The 20,774-nt window shown below is 43.5% G+C and overlaps 1 protein-coding gene across 2 annotated transcripts in view; it reads right to left on the bottom strand.

Annotated features, from left to right (window-relative positions):
• The window catches only part of DGKA (diacylglycerol kinase alpha), a 184,822-nt gene extending 167,758 nt beyond the window's left edge, over window positions 1–17,064 (bottom strand). For both annotated transcript variants that reach the window (XM_075852117.1, XM_075852116.1), the window contains exon 1: window positions 16,736–17,064. The gene's annotated coding sequence lies outside the window, so the exon portion shown is untranslated. The remainder of the gene's footprint in view (window positions 1–16,735) is intronic.
• Between the last annotated feature and the right edge of the window lie 3,710 nt (window positions 17,065–20,774).

Below are 20,774 nucleotides of genomic sequence, written 5' to 3'. Positions count from 1 at the left end.
TTTTATTCTTCCATCAATAGAGCGGTGTGAGGGCTTATTTCTTGCGGGAGGAGTTGCAGTTTTTATTGGTACCATTTTTTGGTACATAAAAAGTGATTAAAAAGTTGTATTAAATTATTTTTTTAGAGCTAAAGTGACAAAGAAAAAAAAAAAAGCGATTTTGGCGGTTTCAATTATTCATTTTTTTTAAGGTGTTCACTGTGCAAATTAAATAATGGTAAATTGTAATAGTTTGGACTTTTACGGACGTAGCAATACCAATTTTGTTCATTTTTTTTACATTACTTTAAAAGAAAAATGGGAAAAGGTGTTTTTTTTTTAAACTTTAAAAAAAATTCTCACTACTAATAACTATAATTCTTCTACACATTTTATTAATCCCCTTAGGGGACTTGAACCAGCGATCATTGGATCACTGGTACAATATACTGCAATACTAATGTATTGCAGTATATTGTTATTCTTACAGGCTTCTGTAACAGAGCGATCGCTGTTCCTGTCCGTTAGTCCCAGGTGTCAGCTGTAATACACAGCCGACACCCGCAGCGTATGGAGCGGGCTCAGCACGTGAGACGGCTCCATACATCAACTCCCGCACCATGACGGGCAATTAAGTCATAGTGCGCAAAGGGGTTAGTGCACAGCGGATGGTTCAAAGTGAAAATTGCAATTTTCCACCGATATGCCATTTTAGTGCATAATATGTTGCGCCCAGTTTGTGCCACTGAAGACAAATACCTCATAAAACGTTAAGCGGGTTCTCTCGGGTATGGCGATGCCATATATGTTGGCGCAAACTGCTGCTTGGGCACGCTGCAGGGCTCAGAAGGGAGGGACGCCATTTGGCTTTTGGAGCGCAGATTTTGCTTGGTAGTAGTTTTGTTTGGGGTGTCGCTGATATTTCAGTTTATAATGTGGGGGCATATGTAATCTGTGCGGAGCACATCAGGGCATAATAAGAGGGAATAATAATGGGGTAAATAATAATTCATAGATGTGTGGCCGGTGTCGCACTGATAAATGGCGCCCCATCTTATCCGCTTTTGGAACACTCTGCACATTTTGTATCGCCATATTCTGAGAGCCAGGACTTTTGTATTTTTTCACCACCGGAGCTGTGTGAGGGCTTATTTGTTGCGGGACAATCTGTAGTTTTCATTGGTACCATTTTGGGGTACATGCGATTTTTTTTGGATTACTTTTTATTCAATTTTTTTGCAATCCTGACCAAAAAACAGGAATTTTGACACAGTTTTTTAGGTTTTCTTTTTGCGGCGTTCACCGTACGCTATAAATTAAATTTTTACTTTATTAAGCGAGTTGGTACGATTACGGCGATACCATATGTATATAGGTTTGGTCCTTTTTTGTTAGCGTTTGCACAATAAAATCACTTATTTATAAAAAAAATAATTTTCTGTTTCACCATATTCTGAGACACATAATTTTTTTATTTTTTAGTAAAAAAAAAAGCTGTGTAAGGGCTTGTTTTTTGCGGGACGGATTGAAGTTTTGGGTACATGCGACTTTTTGATCACTTTTTATTCTTTATTTAGGGAGCGGTGGTGACCAAAAAAATTGCGATTCTGTCTTAGTTTTTTTATTGATTTTTTTTGGGGTGTTCATCGTGCGGGAAAAATAACATTACAGTTTTATAGTTGGGGTCGTTACGAACGCGGTGATACCAAATATGTGTAATTTTTTAACGTGTTCATTTTTTTTCTATAATAAAAGTCTTATTATAGGAAAAAAAGCATTTTCTGTTTATAGAATTTATAAACTCATTTTTACACCTTTTTTTTTTTTTTTTTTTTTTTTTAAAACCTTTATTACTTATTTTTACTTTTTTTACTTGTCCCACTAGGGGACATTTAGACTTGCAGCTTTGATCGCTGCTAGAGTACATTACACTACACACGTAGTGTAAAGTACTCTAACTGTGATTGTGACGTGACAGTCACACTGACAGGAAGCATCGGAGGACCGGCAGGAGACTGCTCCTCCAAGGCTTCCGTACATGGCAACCTGGAGGTCATTGTCTGACCTCCGATTGCCACGACAAGCATCGGTAGCCCCCACAATCACTTCGTGGGGGCTGCCGATGTGCTTCAAACCACTTAAATGCGGCGACGGCAATCCGTCGCCGCACTTAAGGGGTTAACTGCCGAAAGCAGCGCGATGGTCCGCTGTCCGGCGAGACTGATGTCTCAGCTGTCTAGGACAGCTGTCAGCACGCGCCTGTCACTCTGTGTTTACACAGAGTGACAGTTTGAAATACTGACGAAAATGAACGTTCTGGTGCGGGAACTAGCAGCCGACCATGACGTTCATTTTCGTCATTGGTCGTGAAAGGGTTAACTAACTTTTTCCATTTATTTCTTAATAAAATGGCTGCTGTGGCCACTTTATCCAAACCCTCGGTGTCGAGTCTTCTTGAGAGAAGGGTGTGGGTTATGACTGGGTAACGGATAGTAGGTAAGTGTAATTTGCATACACATACATCACTCGACTTACCCCAAGTCAAGTATAATGTGCCAGGATGCTGTCCGCTCTACACTCGGACGGGAATTGTTCGTCTGAATGAGCTCCTAATGTTAACAGTGCTAATGTTAATTTCTATGACGTAGGTAAAATAGACCTTGTAGATGTATCAGTGCTCATAGAAGCCACCAGTTATTACAGCATGTTAAATACTGTGGCACGTTGAGAACGAGGCAATGTAGTGTTGACATTTGTGTTCATTATGTCAAATTGCATTTGAATTTTCATGCAGTTGAAGTTCACCTGTCAGAATGATCAATATTTGCGCATTTGCAACTTGTAGAGTTGCTAACTTGAATCCAATTACCTCTCTTTTCTATTGCACATTTTCTAATAGAGGTGTTCAGCCTTTCATCACAAGTTCCATACAAAATAAAAATAAACACATATTTACACAGAATATAGACAATCCACAGCAAAGTGGTAAGCTCAAAAACAAGCCCACACTCTGTCAATGACAATTTTTCTTGAGTTATACAGTGCAGTCAGCGGCCTTAAACCATTGACCTAGTTCTTCATCTTTCCATGTAAGCAAGAGCTGCTGATAACATTCTCAAATAAATGACAGAGCAGCAGGAACTGCTTACCATAAAGACGTTAGACGTAAAGCTGCGATTCTAGGCATGGATACGAATAGGACATGCCAAACTATACAGGAATAGGGAGAGTGGGTTATATTCTGATCAAGACATTTATGCATTTTATGCATCCTTACTCATAGATCTCCCTGTCAATTCACCCAAGTATCTACAACCTTCTCTTATACAGTGAAGGGAATAAGTATTTGATCCCTTGCTGATTTTGTAAGTTTGCCCACTGTCAAAGACATGAACAGTCTAGAATTTTTAGGCTAGGTTAATTTTACCAGTGAGAGATAGATTATATATAAAAAAAAAAAAAAACAGAAAATCACATTGTCAAAATTATATATATTTATTTGCATTGTGCACAGAGAAATAAGTATTTGATCCCTTTGGCAAACAAGACTTAATACTTGGTGGCAAAACCCTTGTTGGCAAGCACAACAGTCAGACGTTTTTTGTAGTTGATGATGAGGTTTGCACACATGTTAGATGGAATTTTGGCCCACTCCTCTTTGCAGATCATCTGTAAATCATTAAGATTTCGAGGCTGTCGCTTGGCAACTCGGATCTTCAGCTCCCTCCATAAGTTTTCGATGGGATTAAGGTCTGGAGACTGGCTAGGCCACTCCATGACCTTAATGTGCTTCTTTTTAAGCCACTCCTTTGTTGCCTTGGCTGTATGTTTCGGGTCATTGTCGTGCTGGAAGACCCAGCCACGAGCCATTTTTAATGTCCTGGTGGAGGGAAGGAGGTTGTCACTCAGGATTTGACAGTACATGGCTCCATCCATTCTCCCATTGATGCGGTGAAGTAGTCCTGTGCCCTTAGCAGAGAAACACCCCCAAAACATAATGTTTCCACCTCCATGCTTGACAGTCGGGACGGTGTTCTTTGGGTCATAGGCAGCATTTCTCTTCCTCCAAACACGGCGAGTTGAGTTAATGCCAAAGAGCTCAATTTTTGTCTCATCTGACCACAGCACCTTCTCCCAATCACAATCAGAATCATCCAGATGTTCATTTGCAAACTTCAGACGGGCCTGTACATGTGCCTTCTTGAGAAGGGGGACCTTGCGGGCACTGCAGGATTTTAATCCATTACGGCGTAATGTGTTACCAATGTTTTCTTGGTGACTGTGGTCCCAGCTGCCTTGAGATCATTAACCAGTTCCCCCCGTGTAGTTTTTGGCTGAGCTCTCACCTTCCTCAGGATCAAGAATACTCTACGAGGTGAGATTTTGCATGGAGCCCCAGATCGATGTTGATTGACAGTCATTTTGTATGTCTTCCATTTTCTTACTATTGCACCAACAGTTGTCTCCTTCTCACCCAGCGTCTTACTTATGGTTTTGTAGCCCATTCCAGCCTTGTGCAGGTCTATGATCTTGTCCCTGACATCCTTAGAAAGCTCTTTGGTCTTGCCCATGTTGTAGAGGTTAGAGTCAGACTGATTAATTGAGTCTGTGGACAGGAGTCTTTTATACAGGTGACCATTTAAGACAGCTGTCTTTAATGCAGGCACTGAGTTAATTTGGAGCGTGTAACTGGTCTGGAGGAGGCTGAACTCTTAATGGTTGGTAGGGGATCAAATACTTATTTCTCTGTGCACAATGCAAATAAATATAATTTTGACTATGTGAGTTTCTTTATTTTTTTTAATATAATCTATCTATCTCTCACTGGTAAAATTAACCTAGCCTAAAAATTCTAGACTGTTCATGACTTTGACAGTGGGCAAACTTACAAAATCAGCAAGGGATCAAATACTTGTTTCCTCCACTGTATCTATCCCCATTATGTTCCTCTTAATGTCACAGTGTACTAATCACTCATTCTAAGGCTACATGCACACCTTGCATATTTTGCTGCAGAAAACACACATAAAAATCGCAGGAAATGTGCAGGTAAAAACTGCACCTAATTGGCCCGGCTGCAGATGGCTCCGGTCACGGAATAGCGGCTGAGCTGCAGCTATGCTCCTATTCAAGTGAATAGGCACAGAGTTGGAATTCTGCCGAATGGCCGCTATGCAGTGGTCGGAGCCATCTGCTTCCGGCTCCAACTACTGCATACCGTTCAAAGCATTCAGCACGCGGAGGCAGCCGGAGCAGCTGATCGGTGCGGGGTCCGGGTATTGGACTCGCACCGATCATATACTGATGACCTATCCCGTGGATAGGTCATCAGTTGTCCGGTCGTGGAAAACCCCTTTAAAGTTTCATGATGTACAAAACATGAAACTCCATAGAATGCAAATACACTGGTTTGATTCATTTACATCCCCTAGTTTCCGGTTTCAGCAATCAAATGTTATTCTTTGTATGATGAAAAGTTATATGAACGATCCCACTAGCTACAGAATTTGCAAAAATTGGCCTATCAGGAAGTCACTTTTTTTCAATGTGTGATCATGCCTGACACAAGTCGTTTCAGCCGATCATGGGCACGATTTTCCAACCTGTCCGATTAGATTTTCGGCATAAGTCTGCCGTCAAGCATCGCATTAATATTCACGTTAATTTTATAAGCGGAAGTCAGTCGAAATGACAAAAACAATTTCAGCCGACTCTACTCTTATGTGCAAGGCAAGCTTAAAGCAAAAGTGGCCAAACCTCGTCTGTATGGGACCTACTTTTAGTGGAGGCAATTAGGACATCTTCCAGGGGACAAGGACAGGTACATGTGGCGCAAATGACACTGTTGAATTTTTTTTTCCCAATGTGCCTTTTTTTAAACACGATGGTGCCGCAATTTTAACTCCTTCCCGCTCCTGGACATACTATTAGGTTATAGTAACTGCATCGTTCGTGCTCTATGACCCAATAGTACGTCACGGGTCACGGAAGGATTGGCCATTTCGGCCGTCCTCCCGGCACATACAGGAGCTGTGACAACTGCTGTCTCGTACAGCAGTTGCCGTAGCACCTTCAGCGGGGACCAATCGCGGTGTCCCTGCTGATTAACCCCTTAGAAGCTGCGTTCAATATCGATCGCGGCTTCTTAGGGATTAAACTACCATCGACGGCCCGCTGAAATATAGCGGGCAGAGATGGCTGCTATGGCAAACGGAGGCCTAATAATGGCCTCCGGCTACACCATCTATGGAAGCCTAGTGGGACCTGATGAAGTCAGGACCTGCTATGCTTGCTGTCAGCGAGTAGCTGACAGCTCGAATACACTGGACTATGCATGTAGTGCAGTGTATTAGAATTGCGATCACGGCCTCCTGCCCACAAGTCCCCTAGTGGGACAAAGTAAAAAAAGTTGTACAAAAATAAAAAAATAACGTTTTTAAAAGTAATAAAAAGGTAAAAATCCCCCTTTTTCCCTTATCAGTCCTTTATTATTAATAAAAATTAATAAACAAATAAACTATACATAATTGGTATTGCCGCATCCGTAACGGCCTGAACTAGAAAAGTATTTAGTTAACTATCCCGCACGGTGAACGCCATAAAATAAAATAATAATAAACCCTACCAGAATCACAATTTTTTTGGTCACTTCACCTTCCAAAAAATGGAATAAAGAGAGATCAAAAAGTCGCATGTACCTAAAAATGATACTGGTCGAAACTACAGTTTGTTATGCAAAAAAACAAGCCCTCACACGGCTTTCTTGATGGAAAAATAATAAAGTTAGAATAGAATAAAAAAGTTCTTAGAATAAGTCTACACAATGAGTAATTTATTTTTTATAAAAAGTATTTTATTGTGCAAACGCCATACATAAAAATAAATAAATTGCTAATCATATGGTATCGCCGTAATCGTATCGCCCCGTAAAATAAAGTGAATATGCAATTTATAGCGCATGGTGAATGCTGTAAAAAAAAAAAAAAAAAAAAAAAAATGAATAAAAAAACAATAGTAGAATTGTTTTTTAGTCACCACGCCACTTAAAAATAGAATAAAAACATGGATCGCTTAGACAAGTTTAAAGAGGCTGTCACCAGATTTTGCAACCCCTATCTCCTATTGCAGCAGATCGGCGCTGCAATGTAGATAAGAGTAACGTTTTTTGTTTTTTTTTTTAAAACGGAGCATTTTTGGCCAAGTTATGACCATTTTTATATTTATGTAAATGAGGCTTTCTAAAGTACAACTGGGCGTGTTTAAAGTTAAAGTACAACTGGGCGTGTATTATGTGCGTACATCGGGGCGTTTTTACTTGTTTTACTAGCTGGGCGTTGTGAATAGAAGTATCATCCACTTCTCTTCACAACGCCCAGCTTCTGGCAGGGCAGACACACAGCGTGTTCTCGAGAGATCACGTTGTGACGTCACTCACTTCCTGCCCCAGGTCCTGCATCGTGTCGGACGAGCGAGGACACATCGGCACCAGAGGCTACAGTTGATTCTGCAGCAGCATCAGCAGGTAAGTAGCTACATCGACTTACCTGCAAACGCCGATGCTGCTGCAGAATCAACTGTAGCCTCTGGTGCCGATGTGTCCTCGTTCATCCGACACGATGCAGGACCTGGGGCAGGAAGTGAGTGACGTCACAGCGTGATCTCTCGAGAACACGCTGTGTGTCTGCACTGCCAGAAGCTGGGCGTTGTGGAGAGAAGTGGATGATACTTCTATTTACAACGCCCAGCTAGTAAAAGAAGTAAAAACGCCCAGTTGTACTTTAGAAAGCCTCATTTACATAAATATAAAAATGGTCATAACTTGGCCAAAAATGCTCGTTTAAAAAAAAACAAAAACGTTACTGTAATCTACATTGCAGCGCCAATCACATGCAATAGGAGATAGGGGTTACAAAATCTGGTGACAGAGCCTCTTTAAGCATTCCAAAGTGAAATATGTCAGATTTGAAAAATGGGCTCTGAGTCTTAAGGCCAAAACTAGGCTGCGTCCTCAAGGGGTTAAAGATTACAGCAATTTATTATTGCCCTTGCTGCATTTCTATGCCTTTTTCATACAGCACCCTGCTCTTCTCCACTCCTATATGTTAAAGAGGCTCTGTCACCAGATTTTCAAACCCCTATCTCCTATTGCAGCAGATCGGCGCTGCAATGTAGATAACAGTAACGGTTTGTTTTTTCAAAAACGAGCATTTTTGGCCAAGTTATGACCATTTTTATATATATGCAAATGAGCCTTTCTTAAGTACAACTGGGCGTGTTTAAAGATATATGTCCAAGTGGGCGTGTATTGTGTGTGTAACATCTGGGCGTTTTTACTTGTTTTACTAGCTGGGCGTTGTGAATAGAAGTGTATGATGCTGACGAATCAGCATCATCCACTTCTCTTAGTTACCACCCAGCTTCTGGCAGTTCAGACACACACCGTGTCCTCGCTCATCCGAAGCGATGAAGTTCCTGTGGGAGGAAGTGAGTGACGTCACAGCGTGATCTCGCGAGGACATGCTGTGTGTCTGTGCACTGCCAGAAGCTGGGTGGTAACGAAGAGAAGTGGATGATGCTGATTCGTCAGCATCATACACTTCTATTCACAACGCCCAGCTAGTAAAACAAGTAAAAACGCCCCGATGTACGCACACAATACACGCCCACTTGGACATAACTTTAAACACGCCCAGTTGTACTTAAGAAAGGCTCATTTACATAAATATAAAAATGGTCATAACTTGGCCAAAAATGCTCGTTTAAAAAAAAACAAAAACGTTACTGTAATCTACATTGCAGCGCCAATCACATGCAATAGGAGATAGGGGTTACAAAATCTGGTGACAGAGCCTCTTTAAGCATTCCAAAGTGAAATATGGCAGATTTGAAAAATGGGCTCTGAGTCTTAAGGCCAAAACTAGGCTGCGTCCTCAAGGGGTTAAAGATTACAGCAATTTATTATTGCCCTTGCTGCATTTCTATGCCTTTTTCATACAGCACCCTGCTCTTCTCCACTCCTATATGTTAAAGAGGCTCTGTCACCAGATTTTCAAACCCCTATCTCCTATTGCAGCAGATCGGCGCTGCAATGTAGATAACAGTAACGGTTTGTTTTTTCAAAAACGAGCATTTTTGGCCAAGTTATGACCATTTTTATATATATGCAAATGAGCCTTTCTTAAGTACAACTGGGCGTGTTTAAAGTTATGTCCAAATGGGCGTGTATTGTGTGTGTAACATCTGGGCGTTTTTACTTGTTTTACTAGCTGGGCGTTGTGAATAGAAGTGTATGATGCTGACGAATCAGCATCATCCATTTCTCTTCGTTACCACCCAGCTTCTGGCAGTTCAGACACACACCGTGTCCTCGCTCATCCGAAGCGATGAAGTTCCTGTGGGAGGAAGTGAGTGACGTCACAGCGTGATCTCGCGAGGACATGCTGTGTGTCTGTGCACTGCCAGAAGCTGGGTGGTAACGAAGAGAAGTGGATGATGCTGATTCGTCAGCATCATACACTTCTATTCACAACGCCCAGCTAGTAAAACAAGTAAAAACGCCCCGATGTACGCACACAATACACGCCCACTTGGACATAACTTTAAACACGCCCAGTTGTACTTAAGAAAGGCTCATTTGCATAAATATAAAAATGGTCATAACTTGGCCAAAAATGCTCGTTTTTGAAAAAAACAAACCGTTACTGTAATCTACATTGCAGCGCCGATCTGCTGCAATAGGAGATAGGGGTTTGAAAATCTGGTGACAGAGCCTCTTTAAGCTGTTTATTAGCTGCCAGAGAAAGTGTGAGATACACACCAAATAACTGCCCTGATCCAGGGTCTTAAGAAAGGTACACAAACATAAATCTATGAGAAGTTCACACATTTCGTTAAAGCAAGAGGGAGGCCTGACATCAAGATCTACTGGTCCCCACTTTGAGTTTCACCTGTAGATAGTGATCTACTATTTAGCCACCACTACTCTAGTCTGCCAAAAGATACCATACCTATTTACAACATGTGCAGGAGTAGACAAAGTAATGATAGGTCTGTGCAAGCTAATTTTTTTTTATGCAAGGAATGATGGACAGTCCTATCAATGTCCTAACAAACATCTTGACACCAGGTGGACAAACTACTATTGAATTTAAGAGGCAGTTTGAATTTTTTAGTGGCCAGACTAAAAAAATCCATTGCTATTAACAGGAAAAAACATAAAAGTTAGGTACCAGGAGCCATTTTCTAGGCACATTGGCTACCTGACTACTGGGATTTGGCAAGCCCTGGTCTGGATATTTACATGCAGAAAGATTTTACTGTGATTGGACCAGGCAAAATAAAACCCTGCTATTCCCCAAAATAGGGATCTATTGTTCACATGCTGCAATTGCTGTAGTCTGCTGGAGGTAGCAATGATAGAGGTGTGAATTCTCTTTGAAAGGGCTAATGAATGGTGAACTATATTATTAGGGTGTAACACAGGAGGGCAATATATTCCAGGCAGAGGTGAGGACCGATATATACCTACAGAACGGAAACATGTTGGTATTTAAAGGGGTGTACAGTGTTGGAAAAACATGACTACTCCCTTCCAAAATCAGCACCACACCTGTCCATGGGTTGTGTCTGGTATTGCAGTTCAGCTCTAGTGAAGTGATTGGAGTTGAGCTGAAATACCAAACACAACCAGTCGACAGGTGTGGCAGGGTTTTCGAGTCCTGGAAAACCCCTTTAAGTATAACAGGCAAGTTAATATCCCCTCATTTCGGGTAGAACGCATTCGGAGCCATCTTCATACTTGAAATGAAAATATGTATTTCTATTTTGTGAACATATTTGCACATTATCGTGTTATCACAGTCATGTATTTTTAGCCATATGCTCTTTAGTGTAATGATATTAAATGCTGTTTTATTACTCTCATTTATCTGTAAGCAGATGTTCTTATTATATTATTAGATAATGTGTCTAAGACTCATTAGTTCTACATTTCCACCAACAGCTCCATAAGGCGCCCTGAACAACACATATATATTTATTTTTTTCTGACAAATTATTGGCACTGTTAAATGCAGAGTTTACAGGTTCGAATTTTGACAAGCTGAGCAATTGTTGTTGTTATAAAAAATAAATTTGGGCGCTGAATTTGTAAAGAATAGGCGTACCAGTGTCCAGTACCAATGGTACTGGTAGTCAAAGCCATATAAATCATCACACATGGCACTATAAAGGAGGTAGAATGGTAGCAACACTTTTCTTATTCATAGACAGAGCAAATACAGTATATGACTGGCGTGAGCCATGTTAAAAAATGGGCAAGTACTCATATCTGCATGATAAATAAGGAACAGAATTAGTGACACGTTTACTATACGTCTCATTAGACAAAATTGCATTATTGTAGGTTTGAGTGATTGCAATAAAGCAATAACTAAGAGCAGAGAGCAGGACGAAGGAGGAACGCCGCACATACCCCACACCCCTGTAGATAGTGCCACGCCACACACCCCACCCTGTGGACAGCGCTACACCCCTCTTTCTATAGATAGCTTCATTGGGGCTCCCTCTAGGAGTGGAATCCCCAGCCAGAGGATTCTGCTGATAGACGAGGCCTCTGACGTAACGGTCTGTATATGGACAGTGACGTCAGTGGCTCCTCCTGGACCAAAATGCCCAGCCAGCGCGTTGCCGACGCACTGGTCGGGGTTTCAGCTGATAGACGAGGCCTCCCACGTCACTGTTCATATATGGACAGTGACGTCAGCATGGCCCGCCTTAGGATTTATGGCACCCCGTGCGAAATTATCTTTCGGCGGCACACCTCCATCATTAAAAACAAATGCCCCATAAAAAAATGATAATGTCCCTTTAGTGCCCCCATACAGTATAATAATAATATAATATATTACAACCACTTCAAGGACACAGTATTTTGCCCTCTAATTGTGCCCACAGTATTATGCCCCCTGTAGTACCCCTACACAGTATAATGTCCACTTAGTGGCCCCCACACAGTATAGTGCCCCCCTGTAGATTTCGCCATACAGCCCACCTATAGACAGTGCCATAATCCCCCCACCTCCTCCTTGTAGATCGTGCAATATAGTCCCCCACCTCCCCCTTGTAGACAGTGCCCCCAAACTAAAACAAAAATTTTACTCACCTAGGGGGGCTGTGGGGCATCATATACAGGGGGGCTGTGCGGCATCATATACAGGGGGGCTGTGCGGCATCATATACAGGGGGGCTGTGCGGCATCATATACAGGGGGGCTGTGGGGCATCATATACAGGGGGGCTGTGGGGCATCTGCAGGGAGGCTGTAAATAGTGTCTAGGTGAACATGTGTCTTTCCTTTGGGTGTTTTCAGGGGGTTGGGACAAAAAAAAAAGCCTGACAAATGAAATTCATCAGTTTTTTTAACGCCCATGAAGAACGGATGCAAAACGGATGTCAAAAGGCCATAAAAAAATGTACAGACGGACTGGAAATGGATGAAAATTTGGAGACACACTGATGCAAAATGGCCATGAACTGACAGTTTATCCGTTTTTAATGGGCATTTTTTTTTTCCACTGTCGGGTGAAGAGCATTAAAGGGGCTTTCCCATGAAGGACATTTATGACATATCTACAGGTTATGTCATAAATGTCAGATAGATGCGGGTCCCACCTCTAGGACCCGCACCTACTGTATCTCTAGAACGGGGCCGCCTAAACCCCATTCTAGCTTTTGGTGGTAACGCTGTCTCCCGGCCACTTCCTGACTTTATGGTCGGGAGTTACAGAAACAGTGTAGCTTGCTGAGCTACGCCGTTTTCGTAACTCCAATACTAGTGAATGGCAGTTACGAAAGCAGCTTAGCATGCGAGCTACGCTGTTTACGTAATTACCACTCAGTTCTATGGGACTTACAAAAACAGCGCAGCGCAGCTCAGCGTTCACTTCCCGACCATAAAGTCAGGAAGTAGACGGGAGACAGCATTAGCACCAAAAGCTAGAACGGGGTTTAGGGGGCCCCATTCTAGAGATAGGTGCGGGTCCCAGAGGTGCTCTATACTTGTTCCACTACTGACTTCATCTATGTGTAATATATAGTAAAAGAAAGGAGGTGATAAAATTAAAAGGAGAAGTCACGTATTGAAGGTTTCATATGGGACATCCTGAGATCGCTTGTCAATGTCTGTTCAAGTCTTGCAAGTATAAACAGGTGACGGCAAATCTGTTTCTGAATAGGTTATGTAATAAAAGCCTGCGTGTGCAAAGTCTTCTTGGCAAGTAATCTTAAAGGGGTTGTTCAGCGTAGCTGTGTGGTATTGCAGGCGTCCACTGATAGCAACTGACACCGATTAATAATGATGGGCACCTTACAATGGTTTTCAGGGTGTCTATTAAAATGAATGGGCATCCAATTTAAGAATTTGCACTATGGCTGCAAAACGGAAAATTAAAAATGAAGATTATAAGTAATATGAATTTATAAAATTTTCTATACCAGAAAAAAAGTTGCAAAAGTGACTTTTGTGCAGTTTCAGCCACTCACAGCACTTTTTGTAAGCGGGTGGAGCTTAGCAGAAGGGGCGGCCCACACATGTACAAAGTCAAGTGAAAGTTTCTTGCCACTGTGTATTTATTGCGTTTAAACTCAAGATAAAAGATGGCTACATCTGTATATAACGGTTTATAGCAGCGACTACCAAAAAATTTCAGCAAATTTTTTTTGAGAAAGTGCTACATTTTGCAATGATTTCGCTGTAGTCGCAGAAGAAAAAAAAAAAAACAAAAACGACATGACCGCTACATCTGAACATACCCTTTGGGTATGTTTATACATAGCGGATACGATGTGTAAAAGCACACAGCATATCCGCCCTGGTCACTGCAGGGTATGCCGGCCGAAAAACCACACCAAATTGTGGTGCAGTTTTTTCAGCCAAAATGTCCGCTGCGGAAAACTGTGCGTAAAAAAAAAAGTTTAATACTTACTCATAGCCATAGTAACGCGTCCCTCTGCCGTCCTGCCTCTTCACAATATCACAACATCTGCTGTTTGCTGCGGGTTTTACCTCCCCATTGAATTCAATGGGGAAAACACGCAAAAGAAAAGCAGCGATTACGCAAATACAATTGACATGCTGCGGATTAAAAAAGCGCATCCCTGGTCAATTTCTGAGTGTTTTTTCCGCTTATTTACATAGCGTGTGGATGAGATTTGTTCCAATCTCATCTACTCTGCTACTACTGCATTAGGCCCGATTCACACGGGCGTTGCACATCTCGGACGTGAAAAACTGCATCCGTGCTCTGCGCTGCGGGACTTGATGTCACGCATCCCACATAGATTAGAGTCTATGGAGGGATACGTGAAGCGTGAAAAAATAGGACATGTCCTATTTTCTCATGGACCCGTCACACGGTCCGTTGAAACAACGGCCGTGTGAACGGCCACATTGAATTACAAAGGTCCGTGTGACGGCCGTTGTTTCAACGGCCGTCACACGGACGTTTAACACGTTTGTGTAAATAAGGCCTTATATTGGTATTCACAGTATCAACGCTACATGTGAACTTACCCTAAAGGCTTATTCAGACGAACGGGATATACGTCCGTGCAACGGACCTATATTAGTCTATGGGGCCGTGCAGACATGTGCGTGATTTTTACACTGCGTGCGTCCGGAGAGCAAAAGTCACGACATGTCCGTTCTTTGGGCGTATTTCGCGCATCACGCACGCCACACAAAAGCACTTCCGTGGGAAGCGCGTGATTCGCGCAACAGCTGTGAAAAGGATGAATGAAAACAGAAAAGCACCACGTGCTTTTCTGTTTACAAACATCCAAATGGAGTGTCATAAATGATGGCGGCTGCGCGAAAAGCACGCAGCCGCACATCATACCGGGCTGACACACGCGGCTGTCAAGTGCCTTTTGCGCGTGCAAAATGCCGCGTTTTTTGCGCACGCTCATGTGAATCCGGCCTCAAGGCTGTGTTCACACGCTTAACAAAAAACGGCTGAAAATACGGAAAACAGCCTCTGATTTTCAGCCGTTTAAGCAACATGGTGCTGTTTTTCTATTGAGTCAATGAAAAGCGGCTCCAAAAACGGCTCAAGAAGGGACATGCACTTCTTTTTATTAGGCTTTTTTTATGCATCCATTCTTAAAAACGGCCGCGTAAAAAACGCCCCATGGGAACGGTACGCCATTTTTCCCATTGAAATCAATGGGCAGATGTTGAGGCCTGAAAAACGTCTGAAAATAGGTATTGTGAACATACCCTAACTCTGCGGACACAATTAAGACCTTATTAGAACGTGCAGAGAACCCCTTTGAAGTAGAAGTCCACACGGACTACTAAAACCCAACACAATCAGCAGTTAATATCGGGGAAGCTGCCGTCTATTGCAGCGAAATGTTGTTTTAGGCCAGGGCTACAACTAGACTTTTTGTATTGTTACGCATTGATTTTAACACTTGAGTGACAGCTGCAGTCCATAAGATTGCATGCAGCTCAATGTACTCATTTGGACTGCAGTTGTGGCTCAATAGTAAATCAATCAGTAGCGCTACAAAAAGCCTAGGTGCAGACCTGGCCTTACACAGTGGCCACTAAAGTTAATGGGCAACCATACAATACAGGATCGCTCTGGCTAAGGGCTTATTCACACGAACGTTGTATAAGTCTGTGTGATGGCCGTTAAAACAACGGCCATCACACGGACGCATGTATTTCAATGGGGCAGTTCACACGGCCGTTGTTTTAACGGTGTAAAAGGTCTGTTGAAAAATAGAACATGTCCTATTTTCTTCCGTTTTCACGGCTCCCTCACGACTAAACTCAAGTTTTTCCTGTCCGAGTTTGCACTCATTTGTGTGACTGTGCCCCAATAGTGAGGGGTCTGAAAAAGGGGACACCCTCTATGATGTCCATATACCCGAATAGGGCTCAAGGAAAAAGGTTGTCCTGAGTGGACAATGCTTTTTAGGCTGGAATCACACAGGCAATTTTCGTGGCAGCTTTTGATGCAGTTTTTGGTACCAAAAGGAAAGACTGATACTTTTCCTCTCTTTTGTATCCATTCCAAACTTGGATAAAAAAAACTGCAATGTGAGATTACAGCCTAAAAAGCGCGGTGTGCATGGACAGCTTCCTGCAGTTTAGGTGTAATATCTATGTATCAACCAATACTCCTTATAATATTTAATTTATAGCTCCAAATCAATGAGATCTGATCAAATTAAAATGCTAATTTATCCTTCTTTTGTGATATTAGACACATCAGATCATTTAGATTTTTTTTGTGGAAACATTTGCAACTCCTCTTTGAACATTACCCCGTGCCTGCCATAGATCAGACATCACCGCTGCATACCATATATTATTGACTCTGCAGCAACCACCTCTGCAGGCAGGACGTGCTGGCGCTTGTAGTTCCATAACTGACAGAGAGACATTGCCTTGCGGTTTTTCTAGTTCTGCAGGTTTTTGGAAATAGGTTGAATCTTGAATATACATCTATAAGGAAGCGCAACCCCAGACAGTCTAATAAATACTGGCAATAGAAGAACATGCTGCTCCATTCACATTCATGGTGACCAGCACCTCCATTAAGCAGATGTCTGCAATGAGGGTATGATTAGATTAACTATTGCTCTGGCAGATATCAGCAGTGGAAATGCAGTTTTTTAGGCCAAAACTTCATGTTTTCCCTCAGGTGAAGAAGCACAACATACATGACAGCCAGCACTGCTCTTACCTGGCTGCACTAACTGCAGGAGCTGCTCTTCCTCAGTGGTCAGAGACCGTCTTGTGTCTTCTCTCTGCTCTCTTCTCCTCAGACAGGATGTAGCAACAAAACAAAAGAAAGATAAAAAGCCAAGAACGATGTAAAACACGGAGGGGCGGTGAATAAAAGTAATAATATGTCACCAAGATGAAGTCTCTGTCAGGAAGTGAAACTTCACCAGTGTAAGTAACAATAGTGGTTACATGTTACTGAGGGGGAAGATTAAAGCAGGGAGAGACTCCAGTGAGCAGCTCACACCCTCTCTGAGGCGGCCTCTCCCCCTGACACACATCTGTGGAGTGACTGACACAGCAGAGCCGGAGGAATCCCTGCCTACTGTACATGATCTTTGTACTGCAGGAAGAGGCCGCCTGTGTGTGACTGGAGCTCAGAGCCCCTCACTGATGCTGATGACGCCGGAGCTACAGGGGAATCCTCAGAGACGTAGACGGACAGTTTCAGCGGGCTGCGGCTTCTTATTTCCTGGAGTAGGAGAGGAGGGATGCGAATTTAATTAAAATGGCGTTTTATTTATGAATTAATATGTACATTGAGTTAATTTTTTTTTCTCGAAAAAGGTCTAAAATACAATAGTGATTAATATCATAATAAATCTTTAAAGAACGGTCAAAGGCAATTATTTTTTTTAATTTTTATATATACATATTGGAGATAGCATATCTATAAGGGCTTGTTCACATCAGCGTTCGCTTTCCGTTGAGGGGTTCCGTCGGAGGCTTCCGTTGTGGAACCCCGCAACGGAAAGTCAAACGGAAACCACAGCTTCCGTTTGCATCACCATTGATATTAATGGTGACGGAAACATTGCTATTGGTTTCCGTTTGTCACCGTTCCGGCAGGTTTCCGTTTTTTCGACGGAATCAATAGCGCAGTCAACAGTTGACTTTCCGTTGAGGGGTTCACCCGACGGAAACCTCAGATGGAACCCCTGAACGGAAAGCGGACGCTGATGTGACCGGCCCTAAGGGTATGTTCACGCGACCTATTTTCAGACGTTTTACGCCTCGAATTACGCCTGAAAAAAATGCCCCTAATACGCCTACAAACATCTGCCCATTGCCTGCAAAGGGTTTTACGATGTTCTGTTCCCACAAGCCTTTATTTTACGCGTCGCTGTCAAAATACGGTGCAGGACACTTCTTGGGACGTTTTTGGTGCTGTTTTCCCTAGACTCTATTGAAAACCGCTCCAAAAAAGGCAGTAAAAATGCAGCGAAAAACGCGAATTGCTCAAAAAACGTCTAAAAATCAGGAGCTGTTTTCTCTTGAAGCGTTAAGCTTGTGAACATACATCAGTTGTATGAGCATCAGTTTTTTTGTCTCTCAAGTGATTACAAATGTATCGCTTTTTCACGATTTTTACTTCAAAACCATCAGTTGTCGTCCGTTTTTACCATCTGTTTTTACCACTGTGGTCGTCTAGGGTCTGAAAACGTGCCAATTTTATCAGAGTGGTGCATAGTTTGTGATAGATTGGATACTTGTGCACCATGTCAGGGCTCTCCTCTGCTGCGGCCTCCATGCTACACTGAAGTCTGACACACACATTGTCATGTCACGTGTACTTTATTCAGTGCAGCGCCAAGGCCGGCGCCTAGAGAGAGCCCAGAAGCCAGCTGCTGTCCACTTACCTCACCTCAGATCTTCGACGCAGCCTTGTGAGCCTACAAAGACGCCAAACACTAGCCCTAATTTCAGGTAGTAGCTAGTTTTTGGCGCCTTTACAGCTACCCAATCCCACCGCACATCTCCTACCCACACCACGCTGGGATTGCTGTAGTTTCTATTCATACAACATGGTTCGGGTGTCGGCTGTGAAAAACAGCCGTATAGGTCAGTTCCATGTTTGTGTCCGCATTGCGGATGCTGTGGCCGTTGATTCCCTCTAGGAGGACTCCCTGACACCACTGTACAGTGACGTCAGTGGCTACTCCTTGAGCGGAATCCCTGTTGCCGACTCTGGCCGGGGATTCCACTCCAGTAGGAGTCCCTGACGTCAAAGTCCAAATATGGACAGTGATGTCAAGGGCTTCCGCTTAAAGTAGCGTTGTGCCTGGGGAATCCTCGGTGTGCGGATTAGCTTTCTCTGCTCCTCCGCTGTGAACTAATTCTGAAGCAGGGACCTGATATAGTTCCCTGCTTCAGTATTAGTTAAACTGTTGACAGCGGGACATACCCCGGGACCGTGACGGTTGGGAGGTATTTAGGGGCTCAGCTTGGAGCGGAATCCCCGGTTATGCTATGACCGGGGATTCCACTCCCAGATCACATCCACCTGCCCGCCGAGTGCTGCTGGAAGGTGGATGCGGGGGGCTGAACGCCTCTAAACATCTGCCCATTGATTTCAATGGGAAAAACGGCGTTCCGTTCCCACGTAAAAAAAAGTGCATGTCACTTTTTGAGCTGTTTTTCATTGTGCCAAGAGGAAAACAGCTCCAAAAACGGCCGCAAAAAAACGCATCAAAAAACTTTTAGGCTGGGTTCACACGAGCACATTAACGTCCGTAATGGACGGACGTATTTCGGGCGGAAGTCCCGGACCGAACTCAGTGCAGGGAGCCGGGCTCCTAGCATCATAGTTATGTACGATGCTAGGAGTCCCTGTCTCTCTGCAGGACAACTGTCCCGTACTGTAATCATGTTTTCAGTACGGGACAGTTGTCCTGCAGAGAGGCAGGGACTCCTAGCATCGTACATAACTATGATGCTAGGAGCCCGGCTCCCTGCACTGAGTTCGGTCCGGGACTTCCGCCCGAAATACGTCCGTCCATTACGGACGTTAATGTGCTCGTGTGAACCCAGCCTAAGGCTATGTTTACATGCTTAACAAAAAAAAGGCTGAAAATATGGAGCTGTTTTCAAGGGAAAGCATCCTCTGATTTTTAGCCATTTTTTTAAGCAATTTGCGTTTTTTACGGCTGTTTTTGGAGCTGTTTTTCTATTGAGTCAATGAAAAACGGCTCCAAAAACGGCTCAAGAAGTGACATGCACTTTTTTTTACGTGGGAACGGAATGCCGTTTTTGGATGTTTGGAGGCGTTCAGCCCCCGCATTTATAGCCATTTTCCGGGCTACATGTTAGGGTTTTATCGGCTAACACTAACTTCCATTATTAGCCTGGTACCCACTGCCACCAAGGGTGCCGGGAATAGCCGGGTGCAGTCCAGTACCCAACCATCTGTAGTTATGGTCGGGCACTGGGGCGGTCGGATGCTGGTATTATTAGGCTGGGAAAGCCCAAAAACAGTCTGCCTTCCCACCCTGGTAATTTTAGCCTGCTGCTGCTATGTTGTATCTGGCTGATTATAAAAAAGGGGGGGGGGGGCACCATGTAGTTTTTTTCCCTGTTATTTTATTTATTTATAAAAAAACAACTATGTGGGGTTCCCCAAATTTTTCATAACCAGCCAGATAGTTGTGTGTGGGCGCACCCTACGGGACCCGGCCGAGGTGAGTGGACGTGGGCGCTGGCCTCTCCTGAGGAGGAGACTGCAGCCAGCGCTTGCAGGCCGTCAGGAGGTGAGTGAACCTGACTGCCCGCAGCCACGGACATGACACCGATGCAGGGGGATCAGCTTAAACTGTTCGTTCAAGAGAAACAGTGCATGCGCACTTCTGGCCTCTGCTTATATTGCGGCCTCGCTGGCCATGTCGTGCGTCTGTGTCCTCAGAAGCCAAAAAAACCCAACGCCTAGAATTGGTTGGAGAGACAACCCTGGGCGATACTGCATTTAATAGAGAACTCTCCTCCAAACTGTTCATTTCTGTGACCATCGTCGCTGGCGAGAGGCCCCATACGGTCTCTGCCTACCTGGACTCTGGCTCTGCGCCAATTTCATCTGCCAAGACCTTGTGGATCTTCTTCAGTTGCCCACTGTTCTGCTGGAAAGGCCATTGATCGTTTGCCTCGGTAGATGGACTGCCATTGCCTGACCCAGTTTTGTCTGTGACCAAGCCGTTAAGACTCCAAGAGGGAGTTCTTCACTCTGA

This window comes from Rhinoderma darwinii, chromosome 2 (genome assembly GCF_050947455.1).
Source record: "Rhinoderma darwinii isolate aRhiDar2 chromosome 2, aRhiDar2.hap1, whole genome shotgun sequence".
Classification (NCBI taxonomy): domain Eukaryota; kingdom Metazoa; phylum Chordata; class Amphibia; order Anura; family Rhinodermatidae; genus Rhinoderma; species Rhinoderma darwinii.
This window is presented reverse-complemented; position numbering and strand designations above follow the sequence as displayed.